The sequence below is a fragment of the Parasteatoda tepidariorum genome, chromosome 9 (assembly GCF_043381705.1).
Source record: "Parasteatoda tepidariorum isolate YZ-2023 chromosome 9, CAS_Ptep_4.0, whole genome shotgun sequence".
Taxonomy (NCBI): Eukaryota; Metazoa; Arthropoda; class Arachnida; order Araneae; family Theridiidae; genus Parasteatoda; species Parasteatoda tepidariorum.
This window is the reverse complement of record NC_092212.1, coordinates 81,662,860-81,683,534: the sequence shown is the minus strand read 5'-3', so window position 1 is coordinate 81,683,534 and position 20,675 is coordinate 81,662,860.

The following is a 20,675-nucleotide window of genomic DNA, read 5'->3' as shown; positions in this document are numbered from 1 at the left end:
TTTCACTAAATATTATGTTATTACTGTTGTAAGTTGTTTATTTTAGTGGCAATTTTAGCTAAGGTTAATCCAGCATTTGTTTCATTTTATAAATTGTGAATGGATTTTTTTCAGAATGTTACACACTTAGTATACTAAAATTCTTCATTAATATTCTCTATAAGAAGTAATGCGGATTTAACTTTGAAATTTGGATCAATTTATTTATTGTGGTGAATAATTTGTAAGTCATGAAATAATCTATGTTATTAATATGTTTTATTTCACTCAAAAATCATATTTTAAAATGCGAGAAAAAAATACAATTTTTAGAGAAATTGATTCTAAAAATTGCAGCTTTTAAAAATCATTTTCTAAAATTCAATTTTAGACTTTACTTGCTAAATAAAATAAGGCATATTAAGGCATTTTGTGAGTAGAAAATTATTCAACATAAATAAATTGTATATTTTTCTACTAAATATTAATTTTCAGCATACTTCTTACAGAAAGTATAAAATTAGAGTTTTCCTAATTTGCAATTAAGATGTTATAGATCTACATTCTCCCAAAACTCTTTAGAGTTCGTTTTTTTTTTTGTATTTTATGTAAAGATTATTAAAAATTATTTTACACAAAGAAAATTCAACATTTAAATTTGTTAAGTTTACATTAAAATTAGCTTTCAAATTTTGCGAAATTCTTTTAAAGAATGTCTTATCATAGCTAACAAAATTAAAAAGAAATTTAAAAAATTACAAATTAGAAAACGATTTTGAAATATGGAATTAATAAAATCGTTTGCTTAAAAATTACAGGCTTCAAAAAATCGTCAACCTTCGTGTTCAATCTGTAGAAAGTTGACGATTTTTTGAAGCCTGTAATTTTTAAGCAAACAATTATATTAATTCCATATTTCGAAATCGCTTACAAATTTGTAATTTTTTAAATTAATTTTTTTTAATTTTCGTATTTTTTATTTAATATTTTTGTCATTTGTTCAAAAACCATGTTTGTCATAACTGCTGTACAGTAAATGATGCACGACTCTGCTATATATATTAAGTCTGTAGAATATATTCATGAAAATATGACTGCGTTTTAAGTTTAAAAAAATCCTTAAAATTACATTAAATAAGAGTTAGAATTATTTTTTTCTCAAAATCAAGTCATTAAAATTACATTTTAAATCACAGTTTTTGTCATTTAATTTAAATTGTGGACACGTATTTTAATTAACTCTTTTTAAATTCATTATTTCTTCAAATGTTTATTACAAAACACTAGTTATTTCGATAAAATAAAAATTTTGAGCTTCCACTATAACTTTTTTATTTGAATTTTGAAAATTTTGATACAAATGGCCATTTTTTTTAAAAACTTTTATCTTCACATTTATATACTTATTAATTTCCTAAAATTTAGAATATTAAAAGCAACAAATTTGGTTAATATATTTCTTAAATTAACGAGATAACAGATCACAATCAGTCATCAATATAATAAAAATGTGCAATGATAATCAGTTCTTTAAAACTAACAAGTTTAATTCGTTCTTTTGAAATCAAGTAACCTATAACTATTTACAAATTTACCAACGATAACTGGCTTTTAAGTTTTAGTGTAATTTATAAAAAAAAAATTCTAAACAAAAGTATGCTTTTATACTTATATTTAATGTAATTTATAATAAGTATAATTTAAAAAGTTTTAGGGTAACTTATAAACACTAGCGTTTTTAAAGCACCCAAAGTTATGAACTATGATAATTTAGCCTTGTTTCCAGAATAACTAAACGAAAATCGATCAAACTTTTTCTTCATTATCGTTTTGCTAACGTTAAACTCGGTGACTGGTTTAAACTTCGATTGAGACCTTCAACGCCCACTAACACAAATAAACCTTACATTTTCCCTTATAATTTTATTGTGAAATAAGATCAAACATTCTAATATACTTTTCAGTTAACAAATATGATGTACGAAATTCGAAAGCTAATTTAAACATATTTTCTTTAGAAACTTGAAGGAAGAATTTTCTTGTAGTGTAACATAAAGAGCTCAGCTTTGTACTTTTATTGTATAATGTAAAAGCTTATTCGTGGTTAATATTATTATGTTTATTCAATATTTTCGATAGAACTATATTGAAATTATTGCTGAGGAATAAATTTTGTGTTGCCAGGAAGGATTCTTTACAAGAAATATTTTTAGATATGTTATGAAATTTCATTTATATTTCAAAGCTGTAGAGTTATTTATAACAAAAAATGCTTCTGGCTTATATATTCAAAAAAAAGTTAAAATTTCGCTTGCAACTGAACTAATTTTTCAAAAACGATCGATTCTTACTATGTAATACATATCTGAAATTTGTTTTCAACTTATATTCTATTATTATAAACTTACATTCTATTGCTGGAGAATATTTTTTTTTTACCGCAAGGTTTTTCAATACATTCAAATTAATTTTGAAATTTCGCGTGCATTTAACAGTTTATTGCTGCAGAATAAAATTGTTATAAAAAAAACATATTTATTAATTCTTACAATTAAATATTTTTACATTAGTTATGACATTTTTTTTAAAACTTACGTTCCATTATTATTTTCGATTATTTTATTATAGTTTTATATATCTATTGCTGTAGAATTATTTTTTACTTAAAAGTTTCCTAATAAGAAATACTAATAAATTAGTCTTGAAATTTCGCTCTTTAAATTTAGAGTAATATTTTGAATGAATTAAAAAATATACCAGGACATTTTTATTTCTGATAGTTTGTTGCAAAGAAATGCACAGCAAGTTGTGAAGTTTTAAATAACTCATTTCAGCATATTTTTTACAGAAAATATGAATACCGACTTTTTCGATACTTCAACAAAAGAAGACGACATCCTGAGTCGAAGAAGAAAATTGTGTAAAACCTGCGTGGTTCAATTTAACACTAGTGAGACTGAAACTTAGTATATACCTATATTGCCCAAAAGCAGTTAAAATAACTGAATTGTGAAAGAATAACTAAAGTGTAAAGAAATTTGTTTAAAATTAATTTTTTCATGTTATTTACAGTTATATAACAAGCTATTAGTAAATATTAACACTAAAAATGATTATATGTTGTACAAAAAGTCACATAATTATAACAAATTGCGTCATTATGTGCATCATTGCTTTTCGAATTGAAACTAAAAAGCAGTCAAAATTACCTCTTTGGGCAATCTAGTGTTAAACGCAGTAAAAATTTAAAGACTACAAATTAAATGCAGAAGACGAGATATTCTCACCTTTAAAGCGCAACAATTTCAGAAAGATGTGATAGCCTTTTTTATGTTCTAAAAAGAACATAGAAAAAACTAATTACTTCGTTTTCGGGTCTCGTCAAAATTCCTTGAAAAATTTTCACGTTTCTAACAGTTCATGCATTGAACAATAAATGTTACGAGAAACAATATATGGGGATATTTCCGAATCGGTACCTGATCACGCCAACTAAAATCTCCAAGGCGCCAAAGGAATTTTAAGCTTTCAAAAAGTCTTGTAATTTTAAACTCAATCCAGAAGACAAGGGAACCCCTGGATCCAGTATTGGGAGAAATTTTGCATTCGTGGAGATCTTTTTGTTGGAACTAACCCGCTTTTGCATTACATGGAGAGGAAAACCACGAAAATCTCCCACGGTTAGCCTAACGGCAAGGGGACTTTGATCCATGATCCGTCTACCACTGAGGATATTTTACGTCAGCACTGGTGTCGGTGCAAGCCGAGTGCGGAATTTGTATCGAAAAGCGATCTCTGGGCGATATATATATATATGTACGGCTGCAATTTTCCAGTCCAGTAGCATTTAACAACCCGCTCCCCTGTTTCCAAAAATTCCAAAAAAGAAAGCGAAAGACCACTGGATTGCAAATTAGCTGCCCGATGCTTTTTCGCTGAATCATTTTTACGAGCTTCTGCATAGAATTTGCCAAAATTTGGTGATTTTTTCGGCTTAGATACCGATAAGGAAATCTTCCCCAACATATGAATCAAAATGGTTTTTATGAAATTTAAAATAGTGCGCATTGTAACATTTTACGCTGAGTGCAGTTATTGCTGATGAGTAAAATACAAGAATAAGAAACATTTAACTGCACCGTTTTTAAGATGTTTGAGAAATTTGTACTTTAAATTCAATCTATCTCAGATATTCTTAAAAATATTCACTTCTTACCTAATATTTTTAAATAAAATATTACATTATCATAATTACACTCATTTATATTTCTTTTAATATTACTTAATTCAATTTTACAAGAGGAATGTTTAGTAATAACTGCCTTTAATTTACATTTTTTCAATTCTTGTCAAAAATGAGGTAGAAAAGCGTGTACACATGGTGCACGTTGTTCTTAGGAATGGAGTGTAAGGGTCGCAAAGAAATACTTAAGGGAGGGGAAAAAAACAACAAATAAAAACGCTATCGAAATTTAAAACTGATCCGAGGAAGCTGGGTCTCAAAACATCAACACCTGTGCGGTAAAAAAAAACCTGAAATAGCTTATTGAACCGAGAAATTGAAAATGGATTATTAGAAACATCTTCAAGTTGTTTCGATGTTTTTAGCCTCAGCTTCCTCAGTAGTGATTTGCTAACTCTCGATAGCAGTTTTTTTTCCCTTTCTTAAGTTGACAATCCTAATACAAGGATTTTTAAACACTATATTGAAAGTAGAACTTTTGATTTACCCTGTATTATTTATTATAGATTCTATTTTACAAAAAATAGTTTCTCGAATATAAATAGTTACTGTAGGGCAGTTTTTTAGATCATACATTTTTGAATCCTAAAAGAGGTCCACATAGTTGATAATGGTGTGTAAAATTAACACCAATTCTATTTCACGTTACTGTGACAACCGTTCAATGAAGCTACTAAAGCTAATATTGTAATTACTGTTCGGTGCCTTTTAAGATCTAAACAACTAGGTCACATTGAAACTATATCAGAATAGCATTATAATTTGAATGTTTTAAAAAAATCATTCGATATAAGTTATAGTTCGCTTTTGAACTGCATTTTTTTACAGTGTATAATATGTATGGCAATATTTAATAATTCTATATTATATGCATGGCAATATTTAATTCTAAATGTGAATAGCAAAAGTTTTATCAATGTATAATATTGAGTGCTTCAATTTCTTCTCAGTTCATTTCCTATAGTGTCATAATTTCCGAGAACAAAAAAATTACAGTGTATATTTTCACAAAAATGCAGTATTAAAATTTCAAAGCAATAATAGGATTGTAGATTTTCTTAGTTTTGGAAATACACGCTTAAGAAAATGGATCAATAAAAAATGCGCGTCTAAGAAAATGGATATAGCTAAAAATGCTTGTTAAAGAAAATTCATATAGCTCAAAATGAGCGTAAAAAAATTTATATAGCAATAAATGCAATGAGAATAGTAAAAAATGCGCGTCTAAGAAAATGGATAGATGTAGCTTGAAATAATTGTTTAAAGAAATGGATGTAGCTAAAAATGGGTATTGAAAATATTGGTGAAGCTAAAAATGCACGTTTTAAAAAAAATGAATATAGCTCAAAATCCGAGTTTTAAAACAATAAATGATATGACTCGAGACGTGTGTTTAAAAAATGGATATAGCGAAAAATTGCGCGTTGCAAAGCTTAAAATAGCTGATGTTGATTATGAAGGTAGCGGGTTCGAATCTCGTCACAACCATATGTATCTTATCGATGCCTTTCTCGAACTTGCGCAATCTGTTTTACAACTTGCATAAATGCCGTACTTTGTAATGAGGACATAAACCTGCATATGAATGTGTATAACAATAAATAAATATTGGTATAATTCAAGAGATAAAAATTTAGCAACATTACGCAAGGTGCTAAAAATTCAGGTTCATTGTTTAACATTGTAAAAACATATTTTGTGCAGTATCCAGTTTCTTTGAAGTGCGTAGCGGTACTATGCCCCTTTTTTCCACACTCGCATTTCAAGCAATGTCCATTTTTAAAGCGCGTTTTGAAGCCAGTGCATTTTTTCAGACGCGTAATTTAAGCTACGCTCATTTTCTTAAAAGCACGTTTTGAGTTACATCCAAAATAAAAAAAAGTTCACCAATTAGATACTGGTGACAACATTTGCTTACATTTTAAACGCGATTCTCCCGGAATTATATTTATCAAATTAGAGAACACGTCTACTGAATTCAGTGATTGGCAAAACTAAATGAAACTGTCTAACTCACCAGAGATAGATAAAATTAATTAACACAATATCAGATGTCTAACTCACCAGAGATAGATAAAATTAATTAACACAATATCGGATGTCTAACTCACCAGAGATAGATAAAATTAATTAACACAATATCAGATGTCTAAGGACCAGTAATAGATAAAATTTAACTAACAAAATATATAGTTAAATAAGTGATAGACAAAAAAATTTAAATACAGCCCATGAAAATCCAGGTCCCAGATAGCAAAATAAGGTCACTCAGCAAAAACCTTTTAATGTAAACCTAAAAAGGTTTGTTATGCGATTTATATGTGTAAACCTTCTGACCTTAAAACGAGGTCTGTGACAATCTGCTCTATTCTACGCACATTACCCTCATCCAAAAGCTTGGGAAACAACATTCCATACAAAAACCTTAAATCCTTTAATAAAGCTAGTCTCGAGGTGAAAATAATCTTAAATGTAGGTCATTATAAGGTTTCTTTTCACAACGTCTTGTAGGCTAAGCTAATATCCACCTTGTCATGAAATTTTAATGGACAATGCAATTTGATCCTATCGCCAGTGTGACGTCAGCAAAAACGACATTATGGACGCAAGTGACCATTTTAATAAAAGTTTTAAAAACAAATTTTAATCCTTTTAGGATGAAAGGTTTGAAACTGCAATATTTTTGCTTTATTTTGAAAAAAGGTTTTTAGTACAAACATTTTCGTGACAATGCAAAATAAAAGTCCAACGCAAGGTTAAATGCTTTCTGGGTACATTTAATACAGCGAGACTTTAAACAATTTGCATTTACTAAGAACGGTCGTTAATTTTTTCTTAGTGCTTTAGATAATTTGACATCATGTGATATTTAATCCTATTAAACAGGACTGATTCAGACGATTTCAGATAAAAACGAATGATTCACATCATTGGAAAATCAAAAATATGATCACAAACTCTGTAAAACCATACCTAAAAAAATACTGTCCCACTACAACTTAAAATAGAGTGTGTTAAAAATGAAGAATATCTTATGTTCTGCTTAAGATGTTTTGTAAATGAACTCAATAACGAAAGTTTGTTTGTTTGTCTAGTATTTACCTAGTACAGATTTTGATGTTTGTCGGTTCTAAACTAGGAATGTGAAAAAGTGTAAATATAAATGTAAATAAAATGTTGATTGTGACCATTGTTATTTATTTATATCAGAAATACTTTGTACATAAAGTAAAAGGCTTTCCGTAAAATATTTTTGCAAAAATATACTTCCTAAAATACATTAATCATTTACAAATACAGTAAAACTTGTGTAAGTTGACCACTTGTGGAGCATTGTTTTAGTGGTCAACTTAGACAAGTGGTCAACTTCAAGAGGGGGTGGGTAATTGTTTACTTTTTCGTTTCCTAAATCATGTTGCTATATATTTACAATTTTTTTTTTTTTACTTGACTTAAAAATTTTATTCAGAAAATATGCAAATGAATATCTTAAGAAATGTGTTTAAACCTGAATGAATTTCAATTTGATACACATAATTTTAATATTTAACTAATTTTTTTTTAAAAAATGATTTCATTAGTTATGCATGTGAAGTGTTTAATAAGTATAATTTCTTAAAATATCAGAACACGAAAACATGTAATTTGAAAACTTTAACAAAATAAAATTATTTGAACACTTTAAAATTTATTTACTACACTTAAAGATCAAAGACCATAAATAAAGAATCAAAGTATATTTCAGAGCATTCACTTATTCAAATGCTCACTATTGCAACTGGAAGAGCAACTTTTCAACTAACACACCTGTTTTCAATGACCGGATGAAAGAAATGGTCAAAAGCTGACCCCTTACAGTTTCCCCTGATGGTCAACTCACAAAAGGGTTTAGACTAGCTTTTTACACTATTTCACCAAACAAGTGAAATTTTAACATACATTGCAAAAATGACAGAAAATTTTCTGATTTTTTTTTTTTTGTTGGTCAACTTATGAAGGTTTTAGAATAGAATTTCATAATACTCCTAGAAAAAATTGACTTATTTCAGTGGTCAACATACAAGATAGACAGATGGTCAAGCTACAAAGGTTTTGGTTCTTTATATTATGTAGGAAAAATTCCGTTCTTGATAATTGAGGTCAACTTATGCAGGTGCCCAACTTACAAGGGTGGTCAACTTGGCAGGTTTCACTGTACATTAATCATTTAATCATTAGGTACGATCTTATACAAAAATTAGTACAGTCTCTTGACCTTAAAAAGTAACACCATCGCAAAAAAAATTTTTGAAAATAAATTCCATACTGGTTATACAAAATTAATACAGTCCTTGATATTTAGGAAGTGAACGTTCAAGTTGTTCTAAGCAACACTGAAGGTTTAAAAGAAAATTATTATAGGAAAATGGTTATAAACACTTTAAAACCACCAAATTCATGTTACAGAACAGGTTTCTTCTTACCTGAATTCTTGGTCTTAGTTCGAAATTTCTTCGGCAGATGACGTTGCGGATAGTAAACCTATAAATCAAAGAAAAATAAGTATCCAGAATCTATTAATCAATTAAAAATCACTACAGATGATTTTGATTGATATTCGGTATTTCAAAAATATTAATTTTCATTCATTATTTCCTGTCACATGAATACACTGCGAGAATTTTTTATTAAACGTTTTTGCTGTTATAAATTTTTGAAAACTATTAGACACACTGTGTTTTCATATTAGCTACTGTTCCATAAGTAAGTTTATATGCATTTCTTATCATGTCATGGTAATAATGAATGCGTGTTTCCTCCCTTCCAGAAATTAATTAAAAGCAAAGTAATTCTACCACCACTTTTTAATTTATTTAAGAACCGTTTGAACACTGTACTATCAAACGTCGACTAGTACGCGGCGATAAAAAGGTTGGGCACAACTGATTTAAGCTATTTTGTATACAATAATAAAATTCGTTTATCCAAAGATAATTTCCACGCAAAAAATATTTTTTTCTATAATTATTTCTTATTTTAATCATGGTCAAAAAAGTTTTTGAATTATAACGTATGCATACAAATTTTTACGCTACTAACTTTAATCTGCACAATTTTATTACAAAATGCAAAAATTAAAAGACATCGGTGGAATATTCTATAAGAAATTGAAATTTAAAACCTCGATTTCTTTCTTATAGATCGCGAAATACGTAAAGCGTATGAAATTAACATTAACGGATCTAAACTTTTCACTTAACTGTCGAGACTATAATTCATTTTTCGGATTGCGTCATCTTCCTCTATTTTGAAGGTCAAAAAATCAAACTTAAATATATATATATATATAATACAATACTCAATAAGAGGAAAATTTTATTATCATATTGTTTAAGAGTTTTAATTGAATAATAAAAATAATGAATATTAAATAAAACAAATATTTTTGAAAAAGAAAATTTTACAACTTTAAGTTTTTGAATCGTGCTATTATTCCTAAATATATATAGTGTGGAAATCGCAAAAATGAAGGAAGGACAAAATAAATTTAAAAAAATTATCTCCAAGATTTTAGAATTTTCCCCTCTAAATCTGGGCTATTTTGTCCATGCTATTCCCTCCACAAGTGCTAAGAAGCCTGCATTTTACATTAAAATTTATAAAACAATTTTAATAACAAAAAAAGTTGAAAATATATTTCACAGTGCGCAAAGTAAAAAAAGGACAGCCCAAAATAACGTTTGATCTAATGATCCGATCTTCACGCTTTAGGACTCAATCTTAAAGGTTCGAAGGGATGATCTGAAATATTCTAATTAATTAGGGCAGGTGATATTTTAAGTTATGAAATCAGATATTAAAACTTACTTTCTTCGAATAAACATATAATCTTTTTTCACAAAAGCAGTGCACGCCGAGTACTAGTGGTCGTGAATTGCTCGATTTCCATGCTATATAATCTGAAACAGACGAGATCAAAAACTAACTATTGTGTATAAGTGTATGGTTAAAAGAAAATAAAACTGAAAAAGTGCTTTTTTTTTCTCTCACAAAATGGAGCCCATCTGAAAAAAAAGTTAATAAAATCGGCATTTTCGTCATTTAAATGTACAGTGCAAAAAAGAAGAAGAAAAAGACTTACCTTTTTATTTTTCATGAACTATTTGACCGATGACTTATTCTGTTATTTAAAGTAACACAGTTTTAAATGAAGTAAAGTTTTTCACACCTTCCAATTCAAAGTTTTTTCGTCCGTTACAGGGCTCGAAAAAACTCAGAAATTTTACCCGTCCCCGAGGACGGCTTGTCCAACAATGTACCCGTCCTCCTTTGAAACTAACCCGTAGCTTCTAAATAAATAAAAATATAATTTTCTCTTATTTATTACAAACATTTATATAAATTGCACAATGAATTAGTAGTTACTAGGATTACATTATACAGTAATAAAAGAAATACTAGGTTACTAATAGTAAAACCTAGTATTTCTTTTATGAAATAATTTATTTCTTTTATGAAATAATTTAAATGACAAAGGTCAAGTTATCTGGAATGTCAATTTATCCGAGGGTACTGCGTTTTTTAAATGAATCAAATATGACGTTTGCCAGTTCCACAATCAAGCCAATGATTTACAGAGGTTTCTGCACAGAAATCTGAAAGGGGTTTTCCATTTAGGTAGATGTTCATAATTGCGTTTAACGCTTCTTGTTTAAGACCAGTACGTAATGTGTTTTTTTGTAAGTTCATTGCTGAAAAGCCTCTTTCAACCGGTGCAGTACTACCAGAGAAAACATCGATTCCATCATGCGCAGTATGTTGCTGTATTTCTAGATTAGAGGGTCATTTTAGAAGTGAGGCGCTAGATTCTAGTAAGGTAACAAAAATTGAAAATGTATCACGAACATTAACGGTAAAATGGCAGTCCGCGCGGACGGCGGATTCGAGAAATTTGTTGTCCGCTGGGAATTTTTGACCCCCGAGGACGGGCGGTTTTTCGAGCCCTGGTCCGTTATTAAATAAAAAAAGAAAAAACCATCAATAATTTCTAAAATCATTTCTTTTTCTTTTTTTTGCAATTATATTTGGATAAGTGGACTTCATAATTGTGTGCAAACATTTTTCCAATTGGTTATTAAATTCTCGAGACAAAGAAAAAATGAAATTAAAAATAACATTGCTCAAAATTTCGACCGCTTTTCTGACTATATTATTCACCCCCTATATTTTGAGGGTCAGTAATCATAATCTGTCGTAAAAAAGAGCTATACAAAGAAAGTACGCATTTGAGTCTGATTCCTTAATTTCATCATTAGTTAGCAATAATTAATTTCAACATTTGAGGCACTTTTTAGAGTCACTAAAAATTGACACATAGTTCGTGAAAATCCGATCATTTGAAAAAAAATTATTTAGGGTTACACGTTTTTTTAATTTTGCGTACTATACAAGATGAGAGTATTAATTTTCAGGAGTGATTTGAAAATATTGAACAAATTCCCATAGTTTGCTTGCGATAGTTTAAAAAAATTGCAGCATTTGGAATTTTATGGTTTATAAAAAATCGTTGTTTTCTAGGTCAAGTTTTAAATTACTATAATATGGGTGAAACAGAATTTGTCCGAAAGGGTTTCTTAGCTCTAATAGCGCCCCTATTAGAAATTATTTTTCCTTTCCTTTTCTAGAAGTTGAGGAAATGAATAATTAACGATACACTTCAAAGAAACCTTTAGTAGGCTTTTTGTTTCTGAAACTGAATTATTTAGCTGAAGTCAAAATTTTCAGTTTCCGAAAATTAAATATACGAGAAATTTTCTCAATTCTTGTATAATCATTTTTATTTATTTTGGTAATTGTGGGCATTTACCATACTCTACGAACAAATTTCTTGTAGACGTTTTCTTTTTGAAACTATATTATTTAAAGGGTTCAAGTCTAATTTTTGCAAGAAATTTGTTTGATTTCTCAAAAATTCTTCACGTTTTTTCAGTTTCTGTGGTTATGGAGGTAAGTCATTCACACAGGAGTCGGAAAAACTACACTTATTTTGGGTGTGTGGTGTGTGGGTAACTGCAACCACTTTATTACAAAAGTAAACTACAACTACTTTTTTTTTTTTAAATGAAGCAATTACAAACTATTTTCAATTTATTGTGTCTTTCCTGACAGACAATATTTATTTCAAGAAATGCTCGTTGTCAAATACAATCGGAATTATATTTAACAAAATCGCTAAATCCCGATAAAAACTTCTCTATATTGAAAACTTCGTTAAATAGAAAATCACCATTTGAAATACATAACAGCACAAAACAGGTATTAAATTCATAAACACTAGACATGATTAAAATAAAAATTGATACATCTTTATTTTGTAAACTAGTATCTACTATTTATTTTATAAATCTAAAGCATAAAAGAAATCGGCATGGAAAGCAAGAAGAGAGTAAAACATTATCCACTACATGCTACTTACATTTTCAACTAAAAAAAAGCTAAATTTATGTATAAAATTACAGTTGCATTTATTATAAAAATAATTTTAAACATACATTACCACAAGCTTTCTTAAGTTTAATGACAACTGATAAAATCCGTTAATTTTGTGTGAGTTTTTCGTTTGAAATGGAAACAATAATGGAAAGGGATTTTACTGCTTGCTCTAAAATTTAAGTAGCTTCAATAATCAATTTCCACCAAAAAATGCGTTAACAAGTTTGAAATGTTTTTAAATATTTTGGGAAATAGGGAAAGTGGATCTCAAAGAAAAGTTCGTTAAATAAAAAATTCACTTTGCAAGTTTATTTCACGAAGAAATTTCCAAAATGTTCTTGGTTCTTCGAAAAAAATCGCAAAAGAGAGAAATTCGCAAAATGGAAGTTCGTTAAACAGAAATTGACTGTATTTGTGATTTTGCTAAGATTGAAAAACAAAGCTTAAGTCTACTCAAAAAGTAGCACTTTAAACTACAAAAAAAAAAAAGAAGTAATCACAACAGTATAGTTTTGTAATGTAATTCACAACTTATTTTTAAGAGTTAGATCTGCCTAGAAAAGTAATAATAATTAATAAGTATTTCGTATTAACCACAGGAAAATTTGAAAGAATAATAATTTAAACTATTATTTCTGCACGTTAAAAAAATAAAGTCACTGGCTGCTTTGGTTTTCAAAGTGCTCTGAGCTTTTCCCCCAAAGAAAAACAACTCATATATTTAAAGAAGAAAAAAAAAATCGTTTGATTTGTGAACTTACCACATTTCAAAAGCAAACTACTCAACTCATCTTTTGAATCGATTTGCTTGACATCAATTCCGGACACGTTTCCGTTCGTGGGGATTTTTGAATGTGATCGGAGGTTTAGATGGATGATGTGTCAATATTGGGCGATTTTTGAGGTTTTTTAATCATCTTGTTTGCTTGGAGGGAAATCCAGGTGCAAAGTGATAGGGAATTTTAATGAAGGGAGGGAAATAAGTAGTAGTTCGTCGATTTTTAGAAATTCCGATTTTTCACGCGTTAGTTTTTAAGAGGGAAAATCTAATATTGAGTTGGATTAGAAAAAATTTAATTTTCTTAGAAAAAATAAGCAAATAAATAAGAAAAGGACAGCTTATTGTTAACGTCGCACTCTTTCTGTGCATGGGGGAAAAAACTTTTCACAACATATTCGACATCAAATTTTTCTGTCACTTCACACTACAATGACTTCTAACGTAGTGTCATATACCCATTACCGTTTAAGTGCAAAAATCAGTTATTCTATGGATGGTTTTATTTTATTTTATAACCGTCGTTGAATAGCCGACCCAATTGTTTGGGTTTACGACCACTAATGTTCAACTCCGTAGCCTTGTCATTTTAAACCAATCCAGAAGAAAAGCAAACTCTTGGATCAATATCCCCAGAGGTATGATTTGTTATGGGACATGGAGGACTTTGTGGCTACACGGAGAGTCTTTGGCAGGCGGGGACCCAAGACCTCTTGGACATGGGCCCAGTGCCCTACCAACCAGACAATCCCGGCTTTTCTATGGATGATTGACCGTGGCGCTACGGCTTAAAATTCGTCGTAAGACTTCCGGGTTACTACTTTCGATTAATTTTTACTCCTGAACTTGAAAAAGGACGCCGCCAAATATTATTAAAGTACTTCTAATATTTACAATATAACGCGTTTTTTTCCAAATTTTAACGAAACAAACAACTAAAGACTGCTTTGGGCTGCAACTTTTGCGCTGCAATATGCAGCCCAAAAATATTAACTAACTAACGGTGATATTTTACACAAATATATCCAAACAAGGGATAACACTCAAAACATGGCTAATCTTACACTTTATTTATGTTGTGATATTAATTTTGTGAAATTTATTTCAGGTTCAAGACCAATTAGAATTAATAAATTACAGGAAACTTTTGGCTTCGGCAGCTTTCGATTTTTAATGTATATAAGAAACTATTCATTGCATTTCGCAAACCGAATGATGATATACATATATATTTTTAAATTGCCTGGAATGTAGCAGCAAGTGACTTATATTTCAAGTATGATTAATAATCCAGAAATAAAACTCTTTACAATTTAATACATTTGCAAACATAAAGAAAGACTCTTTTTATTTTTACATTCTTTATAATTTAAGGATCACTGGAAAATCCAAATTCGGTAAATTTTATATTTTATAACCGTCGTTGAACAGCCGACCCAATTTTTGGGTCTACGCTTACAATTGTTCAACACAGTAACCTTGTAATTCTGAACTCAATCCAGAAGACGAGGAAACTCCTGGATCACTCATTGGGAGCAATTTGTCTTCGTGGAGGACTTTTTGATGGAACTAACCCGCATTTGTGTTACTTGGAGAGAAAGACTATCAGAACCTTCCACGGTTAGCCAGACGGCAAGGGGACTCTAACCCATGATTCGTCTACCTCTGAGGATATTTCACAACAGCACTGTGGTCAGTGCAAGCCGGATGCGGAATTCGTATCGACCAGCCATAGCCGGGATTCGAACCCGGTTCATCTCATTAGAAGGCGAACGCTCTATCTCCAGTGCCATCGTGGCTCAAATTCGGTAACTGTCAACTTTTTCCGTAGAACTTTAACATTCAGGTGATCTTTTTGATGGATATCCGAAATTCAATTATTTATTCAGCCATCAATGTCATTATTTCACTCCTACACCGGGGTATAAAAACATATTTCTCCATTTTACGGTTTTTTTCGAGGAATCTAGAACATTTTGGAAATTTCTGCGTAAAATAATTTCCAAATAGCCAAATGAATCTTCTATTTAACAAACTTTTCTTTGAGATTCACTTTTCCTATTTCCCAAAATATTTCAGAATATTTCAAACTTGTTAACGCATTTTATGGGGTAAATAACCTTGAATTGATTTTCGCAGTCATATAAATTTTATAGAAAGCAGTAAAATCCCTTTCCCTTTTTGTTTGAATTTCATACAGGAATCAATGCTAAAAATCAATTTACGAGAAAGTATAACAGAAATTTCTAAAGCATGGAACTATGATGTTACAGATCGTACTATTCGTAACAGTTTTGCTAAAGCCCGATTCTTAGTCAGTGCGGAGAGTTTGAAAAGTGCGGAGTACAAGGATGACATTCCTTTAGAAGTACTTGTGGGTACAGCTAAGATAAAACCACGAAATTAATGATGATGTAGTGATTAATGATTTTCTTTTTATTGATTCTACAGCTGCCACCACAGAAATATTAACTGAATCGGATATTTTGGACAATGTGAAAAATATTTCAAATTCTGATTTTCTATTTAACGAATTTTCCATATAACGAACTTTTGATCAGGATTTAGCGAATTCGTTAAATAGATGTCCGACTGTACAGTCGATATAAAGTATAAATTCGGAAAATTCGATAAAGTCATCAACTTACTCCGTATCACTCACATCAGTTGAATATTAAGTATAAGATACATTATTTGCTAAAAACAACAACAAAATACAAGCTAAAAACAAAATGTGCGGCCTATAAAGATGGCAAACGGAATATCATGAATCAGCATATATTTTGACTTTTTCCAAACGTTTATAAATGGGAGTGTAAAGCGTAAAAGAGAGGACCACTTATTCAGTGTTCAAGGCGATTAATTCAGTAGTGTTGAAGAACATAAAAAATTAAATTTACCTCTAAAATCTTTTATGTTCTCTAAAAGCAATAAAAATTACCTTTTCGATAAAACCTATAAAAAAAAATGCATGAGATGAAAAAATAACACAAATGGTTTAGATCAAAAACTGAATAAAAATTTTATAAATATTTCATTAGATCTTTGAAAGCCTTTTTCCCTTGTTAATTAATATAAAAGGACTAATATTTCTATACTAGATATGCGTAATCAGATTTCCTTATATTGGACAATACATTTTATTTTAAAACCGGCGTTTAACGGATGAACCAATTCTGAGTTTACGTCTAGCAATGCTCAAACCCATAGCTTTGAAAATTTCAAACCGACCCAGAAGAAAAGAGCATTTCGAGACCAAGCATGGGGATAAACTAGCCTTCATGGAAGACTTTTTGATGGAATTAACCTGCATTTAAGTTACATTGAGAGAAACACCACGAAACCCGCTCATGGTTAGCACGATCGCGAAGGGTTTCTAACCAACGATTCATCTACTACGGGAGATATTTTAAGTCCGCAATGTGATCGATGCGAGCTGGAAGCAGAATTCGTATCGACCAACCAACGCTGGGATTCGAACTTGAGTTATCTCATTATGAGGTGAAAGCTCTATCCTATTCCCTTAATGAAACAATACATTTGCCGTAGGTAATACACAATACGTTTTACTTTATATCCATCCTTGAATAGCCTGAGCAATTTTGGGTTTATGACTACCAATGTTCAACTCCGTAGCCTCGTCATTTTGAACCCAATCCAGAATACAGGGGAATTCCTGGATCAAGTATTGGCAGAAATAGTCTTCGTGGTAGACTTTTTGATGGAACTAACTTGATTTACGTTACATAGAGAGGAACAACACGAAACCCGCCCATGGTTAGCCCGATGGCAAAGGTACTCTAACATATAATCCGTCTACCACTGAGGATATTTCACATCAGCACTGTGGTCTGCGCGAGTCGGCTGCGGAAATCGTATCTATCAGCCATCGCTGGGATGCGAACCCGGTTCATCTTATTGGAAAGAGAACGCTCTATCACCTAAGCCATCAAGGCTCATGCAATATATTTGCCACAAATACCCTCGCACTAGATATTCTCAGAAATAAGGTTTCAAATAAACTTACAGAGGGATTTTCAGAGGCCCCGACCCCTGGTCCCATTCAAAGATATCTTTTCAATCAGGAAAAAGCTCTAGTGGCAGATCTCGCCAGCAAATGAATGCTACTCAAAAATGAGGCCCGGTGGTTCATTGAGACCCCAGACAGTACAAGTACCAGACCAACGAAAATCCCAGACAGTCTTTACCAGTGACCATTTTGAGGGGACTTCATGGAGATCGTAAGATTTTCCCTGTCTGCTATAAATGACCAACTGAAGATTTTCCCCCAGGCCACATTTTGGGCTGCATGTAGTTCACCCAAGACAGCTTAAATAGAGATCCTCTAATCATTAGAGTCTGATGATTCTAGCCTTTTAACAAGCATATAATCTCACAGAATTAGGTTAACTGTTCCTAAACATGGATGATATCAAACAGCAACACAAAGCAAGATCTTCTAATTTTTTTAAATCATAATTTAAATAGTGAAAAAATGTCCAGAACTTTAGATATTGTATTTTGCATTTGGGTATTAAAAAATCGGTAACTTTCGGTTAGCCAGGTACAAGGACTGTTTATTTTTATTTTATTTAATTTTTATATGTTTAAAAAATAAAGAAAATAAAAAAAATATTTAAAAAAATTGGCGGAGAATAACATTCTTTGACGACTTTTCGATTGCGCCCGGCTAAAATAAAATCTACAAACAAATCTATACAAAAAAATCTATCCCCAAAAATATATTTCCTGAAAATCTTCAAGAAATTTATTGAATAGATTTTTGAATTCAGAATTGTGTTAAAATAACTTCTAAAACTGGGCATGGCCTAACGCTTTGATCAAAGTACTTAAAGAACACCATTACATTTTTTAAAACTGTTATATTCCTAAATTCAACAATGCATGGATGTGTTGTCATTGTTTCCTAAGTTGATTTTATTTTTCGTATGCAATTAAATCTGCTTTAACAATGTAAAGGCAGAAATATATCTTTCTTAACAATGACATTTTAATTGTTATAGTTAAATTTTTTAATAAAGAAAATTGTGCGATACAAATTTAATTCCCATAGCGTCTCTTTGTCGAATGCGATCAGACACACGCTAACGAAAGTTAAAGTTGCCATTTTTCAATATGAATAAGCTCCATCTCTTCGAGGTTACATCTATAGTAATATTATCCTGTCTCATTTTATGGGCTGCATTTCAAAATCAATGGGATTTAGAGTCATTTTTACCATCATTAATTGGAGTCTTTGTCTATGCTGCAGTGAAGGCAGGCATTGTTCGCACTAAGCGGCAAGAAATAATTGCAAATGGGGACGAAACATCAACTGCAACTTCCACTGCCGAAGGGTCTGATCACGAAAGAGGTTATTTAGCCGACATCAGTGAAGGATCTGATTTAACATCATATGGCAGTGATAGAAGGGCAAAAGAGAATTTCCTATTTGCATCGCAAGAGCGAAGAGGACAATTAACAATCGAGGAGTCTTGTAGTACCGGTAGCAAAACATCAGACAGTGGGACAGATTCTAGCCAGAAAGATTCATCCGATTGCTGCCAAACATTTGGAGAAGAATCCAGCAATAGCGACAAAAGTAGAACCCGGAAAGAGGACATCCTTCCCATGGTCTCATACGGCGAATGGTTACACTGGGCTAACTTCAAACCGGTAGACATGAACTCAGACGACACAAAAACAAGCAGCTCTGGCTCTCATATATAACATACTTTGCCACGGATTTTGAGAACGAGACACCTGACCCAGAAGTGCCGAGTCCCGACGAAGAGCCTATTTATAATTATGAAGGTTTAATGATCTTGCACGATGTTCTAACAGCTAGGGAAGAGCTTTTTAATCAGGCTGTATCGGATTCGGATATCAGTAGTCTGGAGTTAGCAGAGTTACAACAGAAATCAGGACGCAAGCGTCGATTCTTTCACATCAGAGGATCGCCCATTCGAAGAGCAGGACGCGCTGTGCGGAATGCAAGCGTACGTTTCCTCAGAGTATTTGCTTGCTGCAAGAAGGAACAAAAGTGATTTTTTTTTTGGCCACCTCAACTTGCGTGTTTCTTAAACTTGACTCTTTGGCGATTTTCATTTTTTTTTTTTAAAAATTGGATGTCTTATACAAAATTATGGAACGAAGAAGGCAGTTCAGCTATTTTTGAAAGGAAACTGGATCAGTGGTTTTTAAGATGGACATAGGTGTGAAAATTGAAGGAAGGGAAAAGGACAGTCGTGCAGAAACGGTAGGGGTTGATTTGAATGTATACGATGTAAAGGGATGAATTTCCATAGAAATTTGGCAAGGCAAATCTGAAATAGTAGTAAAAGAAATTCAATGCTTTACTTTATTTTTTTGATGGAATTTGGCAATAGCGAACAACAATTTTCTGCAAAATATCAACTAGTCTCCCAAAATTATCAGAAATAGTTTGCAAGAATAAATAATATAGGTAGTTTCATACATATTTCAAACAGCTGCACAGTTATTATATGTATTATAAAATTACTCTTTAATTTACACTGAATACACTTCTGAATTTTTTTGTTCAGAATAACGAATATTTTACAGAAGAAGTGGTACATATATTTTTTATGTATCTAAGTATGTCTAAACTTTTGATACATATCATGTATATGTAGAACAATATATTTGAATACTGAACAAAATAATCCTTTAAAAATAGCTCTTGGAAAAATTTAAATGTCTAGAATAATTGTGCTGCTGTTTTGAACAATGTGAAATTTATTCTCAGTTATCAAAATTTTTTAAAATATCATTACAATCCCTCAAGTATCAGATTTGACCTTGTACATTTCTCACCACCTTCTACTACGCAAAGAGCTCATAGTTCAGTGGAATAAATAACAAAATATGGTGAATATTCATCGGATTGAGTTTAACAACGAATGTGCTTTTGATTGCTGCGATGTTGAACCTAGAGAATGATTTCTGATAGTTAGATGATGGGCCAAGCGTTGGATTTTTGAATGTTAGATGTCGGGCCAAGGAAAGGAATTTGGAATGTTAGATGTTGGGCCATATGAAAGCATTTAAAAGAATAAGATATTGAAGATTTGTTTCTTTTGGAGAAATTATAAAGTGTTCTGTACCAAGTTGAGGTGTCTGCTCTTCTATTCATCGGCTAATATGTTGTTTTTCGGACATTTAAGAACACTTTGCGCAATC